Source organism: Ptiloglossa arizonensis, chromosome 6, assembly GCF_051014685.1.
Source record: "Ptiloglossa arizonensis isolate GNS036 chromosome 6, iyPtiAriz1_principal, whole genome shotgun sequence".
Taxonomy (NCBI): domain Eukaryota; kingdom Metazoa; phylum Arthropoda; class Insecta; order Hymenoptera; family Colletidae; genus Ptiloglossa; species Ptiloglossa arizonensis.
This window is the reverse complement of record NC_135053.1, coordinates 16,431,404-16,447,523: the sequence shown is the minus strand read 5'-3', so window position 1 is coordinate 16,447,523 and position 16,120 is coordinate 16,431,404. Positions and strand designations below refer to the sequence as shown.

General features: G+C 43.8%; 2 protein-coding genes across 2 annotated transcripts in view; one reads left to right on the top strand and one right to left on the bottom strand.

Moving 5' to 3' along the window:
- Hiw (MYC binding protein highwire) overlaps positions 1-16,120 on the top strand; it is a 476,677-nt gene that overhangs the window by 106,092 nt on the left and 354,465 nt on the right. The gene's annotated exons all lie outside the window — the stretch shown is intronic.
- Positions 1-16,120, bottom strand: part of LOC143148688 (uncharacterized) — a 189,340-nt gene that overhangs the window by 80,451 nt on the left and 92,769 nt on the right. The gene's annotated exons all lie outside the window — the stretch shown is intronic.

Genomic DNA, 16,120 nt, shown 5'->3' with positions numbered 1-16,120 from the left:
GTTGGTAGAGTATAATTAAAAAAAAATGATTCGTAGTTGGAATGGTACTTAACAAAAGGAGGTAAATTTGTTTTTCGAAATTTAATAATAATTAATTTTGTAACGGACCAAATTACTATTCACCGAATAACTATTTTTTACAACACGATCTTTTATCAATTATCCAAAAAAGTATTAATGTCGCGCACGAGTTGGGAACAGTAACTTCTTACCGATAGTTTTTTTCCATAGAAAATAATGGTTAAATTGAAAAAAATTCATTCCCTGTGAAGTGAGGAACAGGTCCTGGGTGATTCGCAAGGGCAAAGTTTGGCCGATGTCATCTGATGGTAGAAACGAGTATAAGCGGATTCGTATTATATTTAACAAGTACAAATTAGTTCTTTAAATAAATAATTTTCAAAATAGTAACTATTATTATTCATATTAAATAGTAATCCTTTTTCCATTGCTAGAAACTTATCGAATCAGTGATAGTACATAATTCGTAAGCAAATTTTTCCATTTACGAATACTTGACGCTTTTTTGGGAGCCTACGCCAATGCAGTAGGTTTCGTTCTCACCGAGTTGCCACGGTTTCGTTCTCACTTGAACTTGCGATCAACGCCATCGCTCTTCGTCACAATTTTCGACCAATAATCTACAAACACCATGCTCCACACTGGCAACGTCAAGCTCCCACTCACTCTATTATATAATAGAGAGATTATTATATAAAAATAATAACTGATCGAGCCAATTAGAAAGGCTCGAAAAAAGAATTCGTCTCTTAAATCAAATAGTCTCGTTTCGATCCGAGGGATGAGATTTCTCGCGGGAAGTAAATTTCGAGCTCGATGAACGTATCATTTTCTCCCGCGACATTCTCGCCAGTTCGTTGTAAATGAAATTTTCAATTTCACCCGCGATGGAAGATCGTCGATATTCGATGGTTACGGATGTTTGAACGTTTTCTTCGCGTGCCGTGGAAGATGATGCACCGTTGGAAATATTTAACGTTTCACGAGACGCGCGAGATCATGCAACGAGTACGTATGACACCCCTCGTTGAAATATCCGTCGCAGTCAAACACTTTTACCCCCGGCCGGAAGCGAAGTTCTTCCGGGAGGGATTTTCAAACGACACCGAACTTCAACGCGAACGATTGCGTACAATCGAAAAGTCGGATGCAGACGGGCGCAGATGGGGGCCCGTACCAACGTAAATACTGTTTCGCGGGGGCTCACGATGGCTACGAAAATATTGAACGGGAATGGATTTCGAAATTCACGAACCCGCGGGATCACCACCTCGGTGAAAATTTAATACCGCGCGAAGCGACGGTGTTATCTTCGATTCGATTAACGCGGACGATATCAATTTCGTGCGTACGTTCGACCGTGAATGGAATACCCAGATTCGTCGTTTGTACGACGATTGCTCGGCGAATCGGGTTAATCGGGTCAACGATGGTCATCCTTTCCCCCCCTAATTCGAAAATGCTCGCCGCCGGTGCGTGTCTAACGTCGCGAAGCAACAGGAGTTGTGTATCCAAGGCCTCGAAAAGTGTACACAATACGATCTGATTTTTCAAGGATTTCTGCTGTTAAAATTTTTCCAGTTAGATGGAGCAATGGAAGATTCGAAGATTTAAGACGAAATGTTAAGAATTTTAAATATCATTTGCTGGGGAAAGTACAAATATTTTTTTTTTTCTTTTTAATTGTGTATCGAAGACCTCGAAAAGTGTCCACGATTTCTCGATCTGATTTTTCAAGGATTTCTGCTGTTAAAATTTTTCCAGTTAGATGGGGCAGTCGAAGATTCGAAGATTTAAGTCAAAATGTTAAGGGTTTTAAATATCGTTTTCCGGGGAAAGTACAAATATTTTTTTTTTCAATTGTGTATCGAAGACCTCGAAAAGTGTCCACGATTGCTCGATCTGATTTTTCGAGGATTTCTGCTGTTTGAATTTTTCCAGTTAGATGGAGCAATGGGAGATTCATTAGATTTAAGTCGAAATGTTAAGGATTTTAAATAATAAAAGGGTTTCCGGGAAAAATACAAATATTTTTTTTTTTCATTTGTGCGTTATTACAGATTGTATCCCTCGGTCAAAATCTACTTTTCAAGAGGCAATTTATCCATTATTCCTTTATAATGTAATTTGATCGATTTCGTAACCAGTTGAATAACAATTCGGAGTATCGCAAAGCGCCTGCCCGAATACATTTGTCCGGTAGTGTTTGTTTACAATTAATGGACACGAAGAGTGGAAATATAAAATACGGAGTAATATTAAATATCTAATTATAATATTCCCGTTTTACCTTCAACTCTTCTCTCCTGAAAATATAATTTTCTTCCCAGGGGATATATACCTAGAACGTCCATAAAGAATGGACAAATGTTACACGTCTGGAGAAAATAGTTCCACGTTAAAGAAAATTTTTCCATAAAAAAAAAGAAAAAAGAAAAACTGATCACGTATTGATATTCAAGAGTTAAAAATTACTCGATCTTATTTCACGGAGCCCCTTCAGCTGTTACCTTTACACTTTTCCAGCAATTAATCACAGACCCTTCAATTTCCCGACATATTTCCGCGTGCTCCCGTTCCTCACGGATATTCGATCATTCTCGAACATTACGGTGTTCAAATATTGTTCCGAACGGAAGTATAAATAACAACACGGTCACAATCGACTCCCAGGAAGTCTACAAGTACTCCAAGTCACGATCGATTCTCCGTTCAAAGACTCGTTGTATCGAGGGTTCGCGATTCCTCGATTTCAATTCGCGAACCACTTCCGGGCACGTCACCTTTAAAATGTTCCCGATACGATCGATCGAAGTGTCTCCAATCCCCCGATTTGGCTGCCTGAGTCAGTCGCTGTGCGCGTCGATACACGATTATTCTCGAATATTACCGTATCTAAATATTGTTTGCGGGGTATGTGTGTCTGTAACTAATGGGCACGACCGAGCCGCAAATATAAAGTACCGTGTACGGTGCAGACTCTTTGAATATCTTTGAAGTGGAACATTCGATCATATATGCATATGGTGGGATCAAATAGAGAATGCGTGTGCCCGAAAGGCTGGCGGCAAGTTGTTCGATGATAACCGCGATCTCGTTGTGATACGCGTACCGTGAAATTTTCGGGAATCAATTTTGTACCGGTGCGTTTTATTCGAGCATCCGGTCGCTTTTCCGGGGAGCGAGTGAGCGATGAAGTAGGACAGAGAGAGAGAGAGAGAGAGAGAGAGAGAAAGAGAGAGAGAGAGAGAGAGAGAGAGAGAGAGAGAGAGAGAGAGAGAGAAATTCTAACCCTCTGTTCGCGATACGCCCACCGTAGGTATCGCGTATCTAGTTGCAACAACTTGGAACGTTGTTATCGTAGTTGACCCAACTGCAGAGATAGTCGCAGCATAGTTGATACTGTATTAAGTTACGGTCTCGCCTCTGAATACGGGTTTAATTTCGCGACTGTCGATACACAATTCGCGATAACAAGAATTACGTTCCATCGATAGAGCCTGAGAGGTCTGACGGATTCACAGGGTGAGGAGGGTGAATCGAGTTGATTTTATCCCGCATTTGAGAATCGTTCACCACGGATCACGATTTTTCACGGGACTCCATATTATTATATCAATTGGGTTGTTCGTATGGAAGAAACATCGAGCAGAATGCTCGATGATAACTCCGATCTATTGGGCTATCAGATTTGTAGGTTATTAAATTTATGAGATACTAGATCTGCAGGCTGCCAGATCTGTGGGCTACTAGGTCTCTAGGCTACCAGATATATGGGCTACTAGGTCTCTAGGCGATTGGATCTCTAGGCTACCAAATTTGTAGGCTATCGGATCTCTAGGCTACTAGATCTCTAGACTCCCAGATCTTTAAGTTACTAGATCTCTAGGCTACCAGATCTATAAACTATAGGTTTACATGTATCCAGAGTATCAGATCTCTAGGCTACTAGATCTGTAAGCTACCAGATCTATAAACTATAGGTTTACATGTATCCAGAGTATCAGATCTCTAGACTACTAGATCTGTAAGCTACCAAATCTCTAGGCTACCAGATTTGTAGGCTACCAGATCTATAGGTTGCTGGATCTCTAGGCTACTAGATCTCCAGACTACCATATCTCTAAGCTACTAGATCTCTGGGCTACTAAATCTCTAGACTACCATATCTCTAAGCTACTAGATCTCTAGGCTACCAGATCTATAAGCTACAGGCTTACACATATCCAACATCTCTAAGCTACCAAATCTGTAAGCTACCAGATCTCTAGGCTACCAGATCTCTAGGCTACCAGATCTCTAGGCTACCGGATCTCTAGGCTACCAGATCTCTAGGCTACCAGATTTGTAAGCTACCAGATCTCTAGTCTATCACGTCTATAGCCTACCAGATCTATAGACTACCAAATCTATAGGCTACCAAACAGGCAACAGGTACCGGTAACTATTACCAAACATCTTCTACACGACTATAGAAAATACCAAACGCAAAGAAAAAATACACATCAATCCTCAAACACCTCTCCGACGACCCACGAATACCTAAAACACACTCTTAATCCCTCCACCGCTATCGACGCCTATAGGTGTTCCTTATGTATGTACATGCTCATTAATCGTGAAGGTTTTCCGCATACGGGGTACGTCTACCGCAGAACTGATCCCTAATTACAGGATTAACCTATTCTTCGAGGATATCGACGATCTACTTGTTAGTTCGGGACGTGTTACGAAAGTTTCGATCGTTTCCAGTTTCTCAGCGCCGGTGAACGACCGAACGTCGCGAAAGAGCGACTAGTTTGATTACCAGGATTATTTAAACTAATTGTGAGACTTTTCGGAGCGGACCGGTTCTCTCTCGCTTTTCTGTATACATAATTGTGGTACCAGCCAAGGGTGCAGGACGAACAGGGTACCCTGTGTATGGAAAAGAGGAGAACCCTAGGAGGCAACTCCGGGAAATCAGGCAATTTAAATTCACCGTAAAAAGGCTCTTTAATTAAAAGACTTTAATTCCTCACGGTCGCAAGGGGACGCTTACTTATTCATACTAATGACTAGGCAGCCTCGAGTAATTAGAGCGCTTTGAGTGCTCGGCATCCGATCTACAAGAATGTACCGGCAGAGGAACGTTCGGGATTTTGATTGAAAATGACGCAGCCGATTTTTCCGCTTTCAGTCCACGACCCAGTGGCGTTTCGAGCCACCGTCGAATATCGAGGACAAGAGGAGAGGCACACGGCCGCGCTCGCGCAAATCGAGCGTCAAATTATGTTTCATGGGCGGAACGAAACATTTTCTCTGCCTCCTTCCCTCCACGCTTCACCGGCCTCTACCACCCAACCTATTTTCATTTCTATTTTTTCTTTTTTTTTTCTCTAGTATTTCGCGCGAAATATGATTTTCATTTATAACGACGTGCCCCGGTGCGAACGGTCGCGACTTCAAAGCGACCAGGAGGGCTGAGCGTGAACGCGAGCGCGAGCGCGCGCGCGCGCGCACGTCGAAGATATTCGATATGAAAATCACGGTGGGTGCGCGCTTGTGGCGCAAAGAATTCGTAATTCGGTTAACTACGAGCAAGTCTCTCGAGAACATCGGCTACGGCGCAGCCTCGTTAATTGGATCAGAGCGCCCGCGATAATTAGTTTAAATCCTCCAATTAATATTCCGTGTTTTACTTTCGCGTTACGACCCGGCACGGCGTTTCGGATATCTGCTGCGCCAGTTTTCCCGCTCCAAAGATCACGTTTTCCTGACTTCTCGTGTTCGGGTTTCAGCATCGATAATATTCAATTCGGTCTCGACTAGCACCGATTCTTTTCTTCTATTTCTGGTATTCCGAGTATACCGTGTAATTTTCGAACGCCGAGGCGATTCGTAATACACGGGCGTGACGACGGTGATATAAACGGGACATTTCGGGCTAACGCGCCTCGCAAATTGGGGCTCCCTTTGTTCAACGAACGGGATTTACATCGCGGGGAAAAATTACTTCCAAGGGCAACCCGTGGAATACAATTACTTTATTCAACGCGCTGTAACCGGGGAAAGTATAGGTTTTAGTTCGCGAAAGGAGATACGATGTGTTTTAAAGAAAGTAATATTGATGTGACGGAATGTAATAATCGATGGAGAAATTATAATAATTATAATTAAAATGAAAAATAAATATTCTCCAGAGGAGTACGGTTACCTTATTTCTCAATCGCTGTATTCGCCGAAACGGGAAAAAAATGCAATTTTAAGTTCACGAAAATGGAACATATTTTAATAATACAATCTAATATTACCAGCGAGTCGTTTCGTAATTATGTGAAAATTGATGGAAAACTTTCCACTTTTCATGTTTCTCTCTTCTTACTATTTCACCCTCTACCCTTGAAGCGTAATTCCGCGATTTTTATAGTTCAACTGTTTTCCATTGTACAATATTTATCGATCAATATCAGTCGTGCGAGAAATCGCTCGGAAATATATTCGAAAATATTTTCAAATATTTCCTCCGCGTGGGAAGTCAATTTTGATTGGTCCGGGCAGAGTCGTGTCTCGTAGGTAACCGCGCGTAAAAATACCGCGGAGTCCTCGGCTCGTATTTCAAGGCGGTCTCCTCGTAATATTAAACTTTACTTCCCTCGGTGGCGTTCGAACGTCCGCGATCGTAAGCCCGACAAAACGGGGATGTACACCGCGAGACGCGCGACAAACGAACCACCGACCTTGGTTTCGGTTCGATCGATGGTTGACCGTGGTTTGTCCGCTCGAAAGAAGGGTTGCAGCCGCATAAATACCGAAACGTGACCGTGAGAATTGATTCCGGGACCGTGGTAGACCCTATTTAGATGCACCTGCCACCGCCATGCTGTTCTCTCGGTACGTCTTTCGACGTAAGCCCCGCGTGTATAGTTTACGTGTCTTGCAGCTTCGTAATTTCTCAAGTCGCTTTTATCGTAATATCTAAATTTCCCGTGATTCCCGATGTTCTATACGATCTGGCTACCATCTGTAAACAATCGAAGCGTGTCGTCTTCGTTTCGAACGTCCCCTGCGTTGCTATTCCGATCTCAGATTTACGAAGAATTCCTCCCGCGCAACTGACGACGCAGATCGCTCGCTAGTGCACAACTGACGACACCACGATCGCGTCTCGGTGGTCAGTTGTGCGCGAAATCGACGTTTGAGATAATTTTGCGCGTTTGATTCCTGGGTATAATAGACACACTCATAGGGTGATCGGTGACCCACTTATTTCAATTTTCCAAGCACAATTCTCAAGGTGCGCTTGGAAAATAAAATCCACAAAACATTGGAAACAGCTATAAATTTAATAACGCGAAGTATTCGATGTCTTCGTTCGTCGACGTGTGTTGAAATTCAGACACATCTATCGAGACAGAATCGATACGAAAACAGAAAATTAAATATCGTGCAACACGCATGACCGTTTCAATCCCCCTGTGCTCCCACTTAGGCGCGCGTTGTTTCTCTTTTTTCCCTCCACGTCGATCTGTTTTATCGGTAAATATTTAATTTCCGCGATTATTTTACCCTCCCGTTGAAAAATCGCAACGCGGGGAACGCGCAATCGGTATTTCAATAACGGTATAAATTCTCCGAAATACCACGAGCGGGAAATTCGAACGTCGATAATGCACCCCGAAGAGTCAAGGACCGATTTTCCCGCGCCTTCGCTCTTTATTCGTTTCTCTCCCGGCTCGGGAACATCGAGAGCACCGCGTTCCTCGAATCGTACGTACTTCGCGGAGATAAAAATTTCAGGTGCTCTGCGATCGGGGCCAGGGATGGGGAGGGGAGAAGGGGTTGCGCTTGCTGCTCGCTCGCCATCTTCGAACGTTCGAAGAAAAGAAGATTATGCAAATCGGGGCGAGATGGAGCTTCGTGACGCTGTTACGGTACTTCGTAGCGTCTTTTAAATTCTGTTTTACGCGCCCCGGTAATTTCGGTTTTTTTAAGAACCCCGTTACCTCGGAACGGAGGAAGCGGAGCGTCATTTTTTTCCGTCGTTGAACGTCAGAGGGTCGTTCGAGGCAACCATTCTTCTTCCCCCATTCGCGTTTCATCGCTCCGCGAGTCGATTTTCGAAAAGTTCCACCTTTCCAGTTTCTCCACCGGCACGACGACCTCTCTCGTTTTATTTTCTCCCTCGGACGCGAGTTGGGGGTTGGAAATTGAACCGCGAGTGTTGTTCGCGCGTGCGTACCGTCCACCGGACCGATCATTTTTCCACGTAATTGCGTGTTGGGTTTAATCTACGGACCCGTTTCTTGCATCGGAAACCGTGGTAGCCGTCCATTCACCCACCGATCTATCAATCTTCGCACCTTCTCGCAAAGACGTCGCCCTCCAACAGCTTTTCCTCCTACTTTGGTTCGGGTTTTTGCGCTCGCGAGACGAGAAGCATCGAACGTTTTCCCGCAGGCAAAATCCCGGTGAACGTTCCACCAGCGACTACGGGGCCACTTGTACTTTTATAACGCGGTTCAACGAAAGGGAAAAATTCAAGTTTGGGGAACGGAAAGTTAAAACGCTTCCCCAGCAGGGTCTAAGGGGGGGTCGAAGATTGAATTTCCGATCGGTACGCGTCGATGTGCGCGATATCCTTTGTACGACTATCGGAATTACTCCAACCTTCTTCCTTCTCCGCTTCTCTAGAATTTTTTTTTCTCCTTTTTCTTTTTTTTTTTGCTCCCTTTTCTCTTTTTCTTTTTTTTTCTTCTTTAAAGGAAAGCATACAGAGGCACTCCTTAGACGTCGCTGAAAATCGCGGCATGTCGCTCGACGAACAGACAGTGGGCGGAGTTTTCGGCACAGTTCTCTTTGTCTCTTTCTTTCTCTCTCTCTCTCTGTGGAAAAGATACGGTCCATCGAAAAACAGTAAAGAGCCCCGGCTACGGCGTCATAAAAGTTAAATGGATTCCGGGAGCCCTTGCTCGCGAGGGAGCGAGAAGATATCTAGGCGTTTTACTTTTGAAATAGTTTTCGAACTCGCGAGGGACAGAGAGAGAGAGAGAGAGAAAGGGTGGTGAAATTCTTCGAGCTAGGAGATTCGGTAATTCCGCTGGACTTTTACGATTCGGGACGAAAAGAGGACGAAGAAGTTGGGGAAAAAATGGCGACGCGGGAGAGGAATTCTCTCGACTCGTTCTTGCGAGCGACGCTTCCGCGGAAGCGGGGTCGGTGGCGCGTTCGCGGTGACTTGCTCGGCATTTCTCGGGCGTTGTCGTCTCGAAGTCGCTGGGGAGGGGGAGAGAGAGAGGACGCTGAAGTTCCTGGTTACATTACTCCCACCATTAGTTCATCGATACCTCTTCCATCACTGTATGTACCTAGCTTGTGCGTACAACCGACACATTTTCTCACGAATAGACTGTCCACACATACACGCGTATTCTGAAAGTCGTGAACCCAGGTTTTTCGAGTTTATCGAAACTATCTCTGTCTCTATCTGTCATTGTTCAATTAATCGTAAGTTAATCAGCACTGTAGGCAAAAAAGACTACTAGAACAGTGGTAGGGGAAGGGACAGAAAGTTGATCAGAATTGGCCAAGGAATTCGGTAATTTCATTTATGTATCTTTTGTGATACAAGACAAAAAGAAAAATCCAGTGAGAAGGTAGGGAAAAAATGGCGACGCGGGATAGGAATTCTCTCGACTAGTTCTTGTAAGCGACACTTCTATAGAAGAAGAAAAAGAAAGAGAAGATGTTGAAATTCCACGTTTTAGGAAATTCGGTAATTTCACTGGACTTTTATAACTTGGTACGAAAAGAGGACGAAGAAAATGGGAAGAAATGGCGACGCGGTAGAGGAATTCTCTCGACTAGTTCTTGTAAGCGACACTTCCATAGGAGGAGAAAAAAAAGAGAAGATGTTGAAATTCCACGTTTTAGGAAATTCGGTAATTTCACTGGACTTTTATAACTTGGTACGAAAAGAGGACGAAGAAAATGGGAAAAAATGGCGACGCGGTAGAGGAATTCTCTCGATTCGTGCTTGCGAGCGAGGCTTCCGCGGAAGCGGGGTCGGTGGCGCGCGCTCGGTCGGCGCTCGGGACTCCTCGGGCGTCGTCGTGTCTAGCGCGAGGCGAGCACGACCGATGTAATTGAGAAGGCAGAGCGTGTGCACGAGTCGTAATGTATACGCCGTTGCTCTCGGGAGTTCCTCGGCGCGGTGTGCGGTAACGTAGTCGGACTAATTTCGAAACTATCCGGCATCAAGGTTACTCGAATAGACGTTATTCCGCTACGTAAACTTCCTGGCCTGCGACTACTTCTTGCCTCGGTTAGTTTCTCCCGACTATCACGGAAACGTGTTCGACACTTCCGACCCCGTCACGATGTTTGTCACTGTCTACCGATGAAAATTCGATGCGAGACACGTGGAACGAACGACAGCTGTTGACATCGGGAACGATTTAATCGCACGTGGATGACAGGGCGCGTACGTTAATCGATGCTCGAAATTATCGCGGTCTTCTTCTCGATGTTTGAGTCCACTTTGGTCCCGTCAGAATCGTGTCGTCCATTACGAGGATTAAAGACCGATATTAAAGACTGTAGACACTGTCTAAATATGAAGCACGTATTTTTACTCAGTAAAAGGAACTTGCGACATTTGAATGACCTTCAGATGACATTTGAAACTCGCGGATATTTCGCGCGGTAAAAATTTGAATTATTGAATTATTCCGTGTCGTTCTAATTTATTCTAGTTCTGTTAGAATTATACCGTTCGTTATTAAGGTCGAGGTTAAAAAAGAATCTATATCGGCTTAAACACTGGCTAAACGAATTATGTGTTTTCGTTTTGTAAAAAGAACGTACGATATTCGTACGACCTCCAGAGACATTTGAAACTCGAGGAATATAATCGCAGATATTTGCGCGATTAAAATTCGAGTTATCTTCCGCGATAATTATACTAATACTTTATTATCGTCCATGGTAATCTTCAAACAAGTTCTCTCAACGATATCACCTCACCCACGGTTTCCCGCCAAGTACCGCCCAATTATTACAATAATTATTTTCATATCGTGAATGCCAATTAGGGAAGGTTAATAACGGGCGTTGTCTTGAGCTCACCGAAAACGGAGAACGCGCGCGCAACCCTCTCCCCGAAAAACAGAAAACAACGCGTACATAAATTTTCCTCTCGACTTCAGGCTTCTCTGACACCTAGCAGTTTGTGTAATTTGCGCCCTTTACGGGCGCTACCTCTAATTAGATACGACCCGTTTATTTACAGACGCAATTTCATCAGGGCGGGCGCAACTTTCTTGACGACCATGGTTCTCGCGTGTGCACGTCCACCATAGTACTACGAATGAAATTTTCTCGGTGTGTAATTTTCACCGAGTGGACGCCAATGGGATTGCGAATATTCGTTGAACGATTCACGGTGTTCCATTCGGTGTAGCCGGAAAGATAAATTGAATTCTGTAGGTAAAGAGTGGGGGAAGGCAGAATGGGCGGAGTCCAGATTGAGGGAGGGCAGTATGGGCGGGGTTAAGAGTGGGGGAAGGTATTATGGGCGGAGTAAAGAGTGAGGGAGGGCAGTATGGGCGGAGTTAGAAGTGGGGGAGGGCAGCGTGGGCGGAGTTAGAGAAGGCAGCATGAAGTGGAAGGAGTAACGGGTGTTCTTGTTGCAGTGAAGATGGGTATAAATACTATCGTAACTTATACCTGGTACACCAATACAGTACGTACACTCGTTACGTCTTCCTCTTCGCCTTGCGGTGCCTCTCACTTCTCATACATAAGATTCAGATTATTATATCTTAGTCAGGTTATACCTTACATAGAGTATAAAAGTGTAGTGGTATATAATGTATTGGTATATCAAATATACCGATGAAGTATGTACACCCGTTACTTTTCCCACTCCTTACACACGAGATTCAGCGTATTCTATTATAGTTAGGTATATCGTTATACATTATATAATGTATACCTACTGTACCTGATGTACTAATACACTATGTACACCCGTTACTTCCCCCTCTCCGGCGCAGGTTACTCCCCCACTTTTTCCATATGGGATTCAGCTTGTTTTTCCGGCTACGTTGATCCCGTTCGAGCGTCGCGATGCCGTCGTCACGCCTCGTGGCGCTTCTTCGAGAATTAAATCCACGGGATTACGGAGCATGATGGAATGCGTGCGAACACCGTCTGGTCTACAAACGTTGCCCCTCGTAAAGTGCCAGACACGCTCGAAACTTCGGCCACTCTCGTTCGTAAACGTCGCAAACTGAGTTACTTTAATGGGCGCGAACTTCTCCCAACCGGAAGTTCCGTTTCACTCTCGTCCTTCGTAATTCGGCTGAGTCCCGCTCCACCCTCCCCCACCCCACCCCTCTCCTTCGAAAAGTTGTATCATTTTTCGAAATGTCTCGTCAATTAACCCGACTGAACGTTGCACCGTGGTATACGAGTGCAACTTTGTTGATAACGAGTGGAAAATTTTCTAGACTGAAATTCAGAGTCACTTTGAGACTGTAGAGAGTAAATTGGGCTCATAGGAATGCTTTGGAAAATTTTGAATATTTCAATGCACCTGGTTCACGTGAACAAGGGAGAGATCACGTCCGAGTCAAATGTAGCTGTACAATTCTATTTTATCGTACCTTTCTTAATTTCTAAGGAAAATTGTACCAATGGTATAATTGAGCAAAAGTCACTCGGGTCCGAAAAGACCCACGAGTAATAAGTCGAGTACAAAAATGTGAAAACATTGTAACTTTCGACAACTTCGACGCTGCTGTAATACCGAAGAATCTGTTCGTCTATTTCACACGACTATATTGAAAGATAAAATTTTATTTTTGCTTCGTCAGTAAACATTCTTGAAGTTTCTTCGCTCTTCTATTTCGATCTACAGTAATTTCCAGATTGAAGATTCTTAAGATTCTCAAGATTCCTCGATCCTCGAGACATTTAACACTCTCAAGGTACACACGAGACTTTCGAGTCTCCTAAAAAGTTGAGACACTTTTAAGACTCCCAAGTATTCTCGAGACTTTCGATCCCGGCTCGTTGATTTCGCTACGACATCCCGGAATTCGCCCCACTGTTTCACACGTCTGAATCAAAAGATAAAATTTCATTCTTACCCTCTCCGCGTACCTTTTTCACATTTCCATACCGTTTTATCTCCAGTCTACAGCAATTTCGAGAACATTCGAGACTTTCGAGATTCCCGAGAATACCCTTACCCACGAAACATTTAACGCACCCGAAGTAAGTATATACACGAGACTTTCGAGACTCCGAAAAAGTTAAGAGACTTTTGAAACTCCCGAGAAACCACGAGACTTACGATCGAAATCGTTCTCGGACGCGAGATGTTCTCGAAACGATACGAATCCCATCGTCGCGCTTATTACAATTCGTATTCCACGTGGAAACGGAACCGCGAACGCTTTCAAGGTTCCGCGGCGTAAACTTCTGGATGTAAAATGTTCTCCGCACACGTTCAGAGCCTCGAGTCCAAGCAACCACGGTGGTCTACGAGTGTATCCCAAAGGTTGGATCGCGGATGCATTCGGTCTCAACGCGGAGGAAATGTATTCGCGATGTCGTCATCGCAGTTTCGCGCGTTTTTGATCGCGATCTTACATCATCCTGCTTCAAGGTTTCTGCATTCAACCACTTCTTTAATGGACGATTCGCGACGCTTGGTAAACGCGAACAAAAAAATGTATTATTTCAAGCTACAAGGATTTACGTTGAAGGCTGACGGTTCTTTGGACAATTTGTAAATGAGAATTCGTTGTCAGCGATGTAATCACGAGTGGTCTTCGAGCGATCGTGACGATAGATTGTAAAGTTGGAGTAACGACACCCTCGGCGATACCTGCGTGACCGTAACGGGTCACCAGAGCACGTGTTTCGGTGACCTCTTGAACGAAATCTAAAAATTGCTCGATCTAGCGAAAAAATGGGAAGAATTCTAATATTGCTCGGTGTAAATGATTCGTATTATTGGTGTAATATTCGAAATTTAGAAGCTACAAGTAGGAAAAGATATATTCGCTCGAGTATCAGCCATAATTTCGGTTCACTCTTCTCGTGTACCGAGCAAAAGGACGTAAAGATGATCGAGAAAGTTTCCGAGTTAATGAGCAACGAAGTGATTATAATTCCTTTGTCTTTATACGAGAAAAGTAATTGCGAAAAAGATTCTTCTCTCCTTGTCTGGAGAGAGTACCAGTGTATAGCTAGTTATTCGAATTTAAATAGATACGTTACTAAATTGACTAAACAATTGCACGTAAAGTTCATAGAACTATAAGGTAGGGTCACGAATATTACAAAGGTACCCTGTATCCGAGTTCAACGAGTGAAAAAAATTATTTCTCCAAAGATCTCGAAATATAGTTCCTCGAGGTCCATGAATGCACAAATCTGTATTTTCGAATTTCTCAAAGTATGATTTTCCGAGTTCAACAAATGCAGAACGCTATGTTTTCAAATTTCTCCAAGTATAATATAATTTCTCGAGGACGAGTGTCAAGACTCGTACTTTCGTACTATCAAATTTCAAATTTCAAAATTCAAAATACAAATTTTAAATTTTAAATTTGGTACTCAATACTTTCAGATTTCTCAAAGTACAGTTTCTCGAGTTCCACGGTTGCAAACATCAATACTTTCGAATATCACGAAACATAGTTTCCGTGATTGTGCACTTCCTCGTACGATACGATTCCCGAGAAACGGGCCTCTTTAATTTTAGAGTTCGATCTCGGTAGAATGAAACGTCTCTGTTCCATGGAACAGCGCGCGTCCCGTTCATCGACGAGCCAGTAGCCCACCTGGAGTGTCCCGATACCGGATATTTTCGTCGGATAGCAGTTAGGTGGACCGGTATAGTTTATTCACGGACATACGTGTGCGAACAACGCCATCGGTGCGGCGTTGCTGTCAGTATTACGCTTACACCTGCTTTAATCCTCCGAGTATTCGGCGTGGAACGACAGAAACTCGGCGCCGGCTGGCTGCGTATAATACCTTTAATACCGGTTGGTTAACTACGAAAAATGGCGGGAACGAGGGACGACGGAAGAAAAGGGAAAAGTGCGATAGCAGGGGTGAGCAACAGTTCTCCCCGCCTTGTCTGAACCAAAATTGAATTTTCAGTGTTGGCCGTCATGGTTGTAATGCTTCTTAATGTTACGTCCTAGGGCAAACCGGCTGAATGGAAATTCTGAGGCGTCGAGAGACTCGTAGGTGAAATTTTCTAAAACCAATGTAACCGGTGGTGTGTCTTTCGAGATTCCTGGTGATCGTGGTTTCCTTTATTTTTTTTTCTTTCATTTTCTTCTTTCACCGAGCACGAATAAAGTAATATCCTTTTGTACCTACTTAAGTGTTCAGCAATGTTAAAGAACTACCCCGCGAGCGTGGATGGCGTCGCTCGGGTCCGCAGACACTTGCAAAAGTTTTCAAGAACAAGCGAGGTGGAGTTTGTCCTTTTACTTCCCCTATTTGGAAAAGGCTTCTGGGTTTAAAAATTCCGGAATACTTTGGACCCTGTTACGCGGGCGCAAATGCAAATGAGGGGTAAACCGTAACTGGGCAAGGAAACGTCCCAGGATCCGGCGCATCCGCTTGGACATTTTTAATCTTCAGGAGCACGCTTTCACAGTTCGGTCACGTAGTTTGAGAACGTTCTGTAGATCAACGTGTAACATCGTGAATAAACCACTTCGGTATCGCCTTGAGCACGCCAACAAAAATAATGTTTAAAAGCGGAGAGATAACGCTCGTAACTTCGGTTCGTACGACGTACTTTAAATACGACGGTCCTTGAGGTACAGCGATTTTAAAGAGACGAGAAAATTAGTTTTTTATACTTACGGACAGTTTTAAAGGTATATTTAAGGCTTCATTTTTCTCGTCTTTTACGTTTTTCGGCTCGCGGAACTGTAGAACGGGAACCATTTTGTTGTAATTATCGTGGAGAAAATTCGATCGGACGATCTAGAGACTAATGTAAATTATCGAAATATTATCGTTAATTATCGTCGATCGTGCAACAATTTTTTCTCCGTGCAGTGAATTTCAATGAGGAACA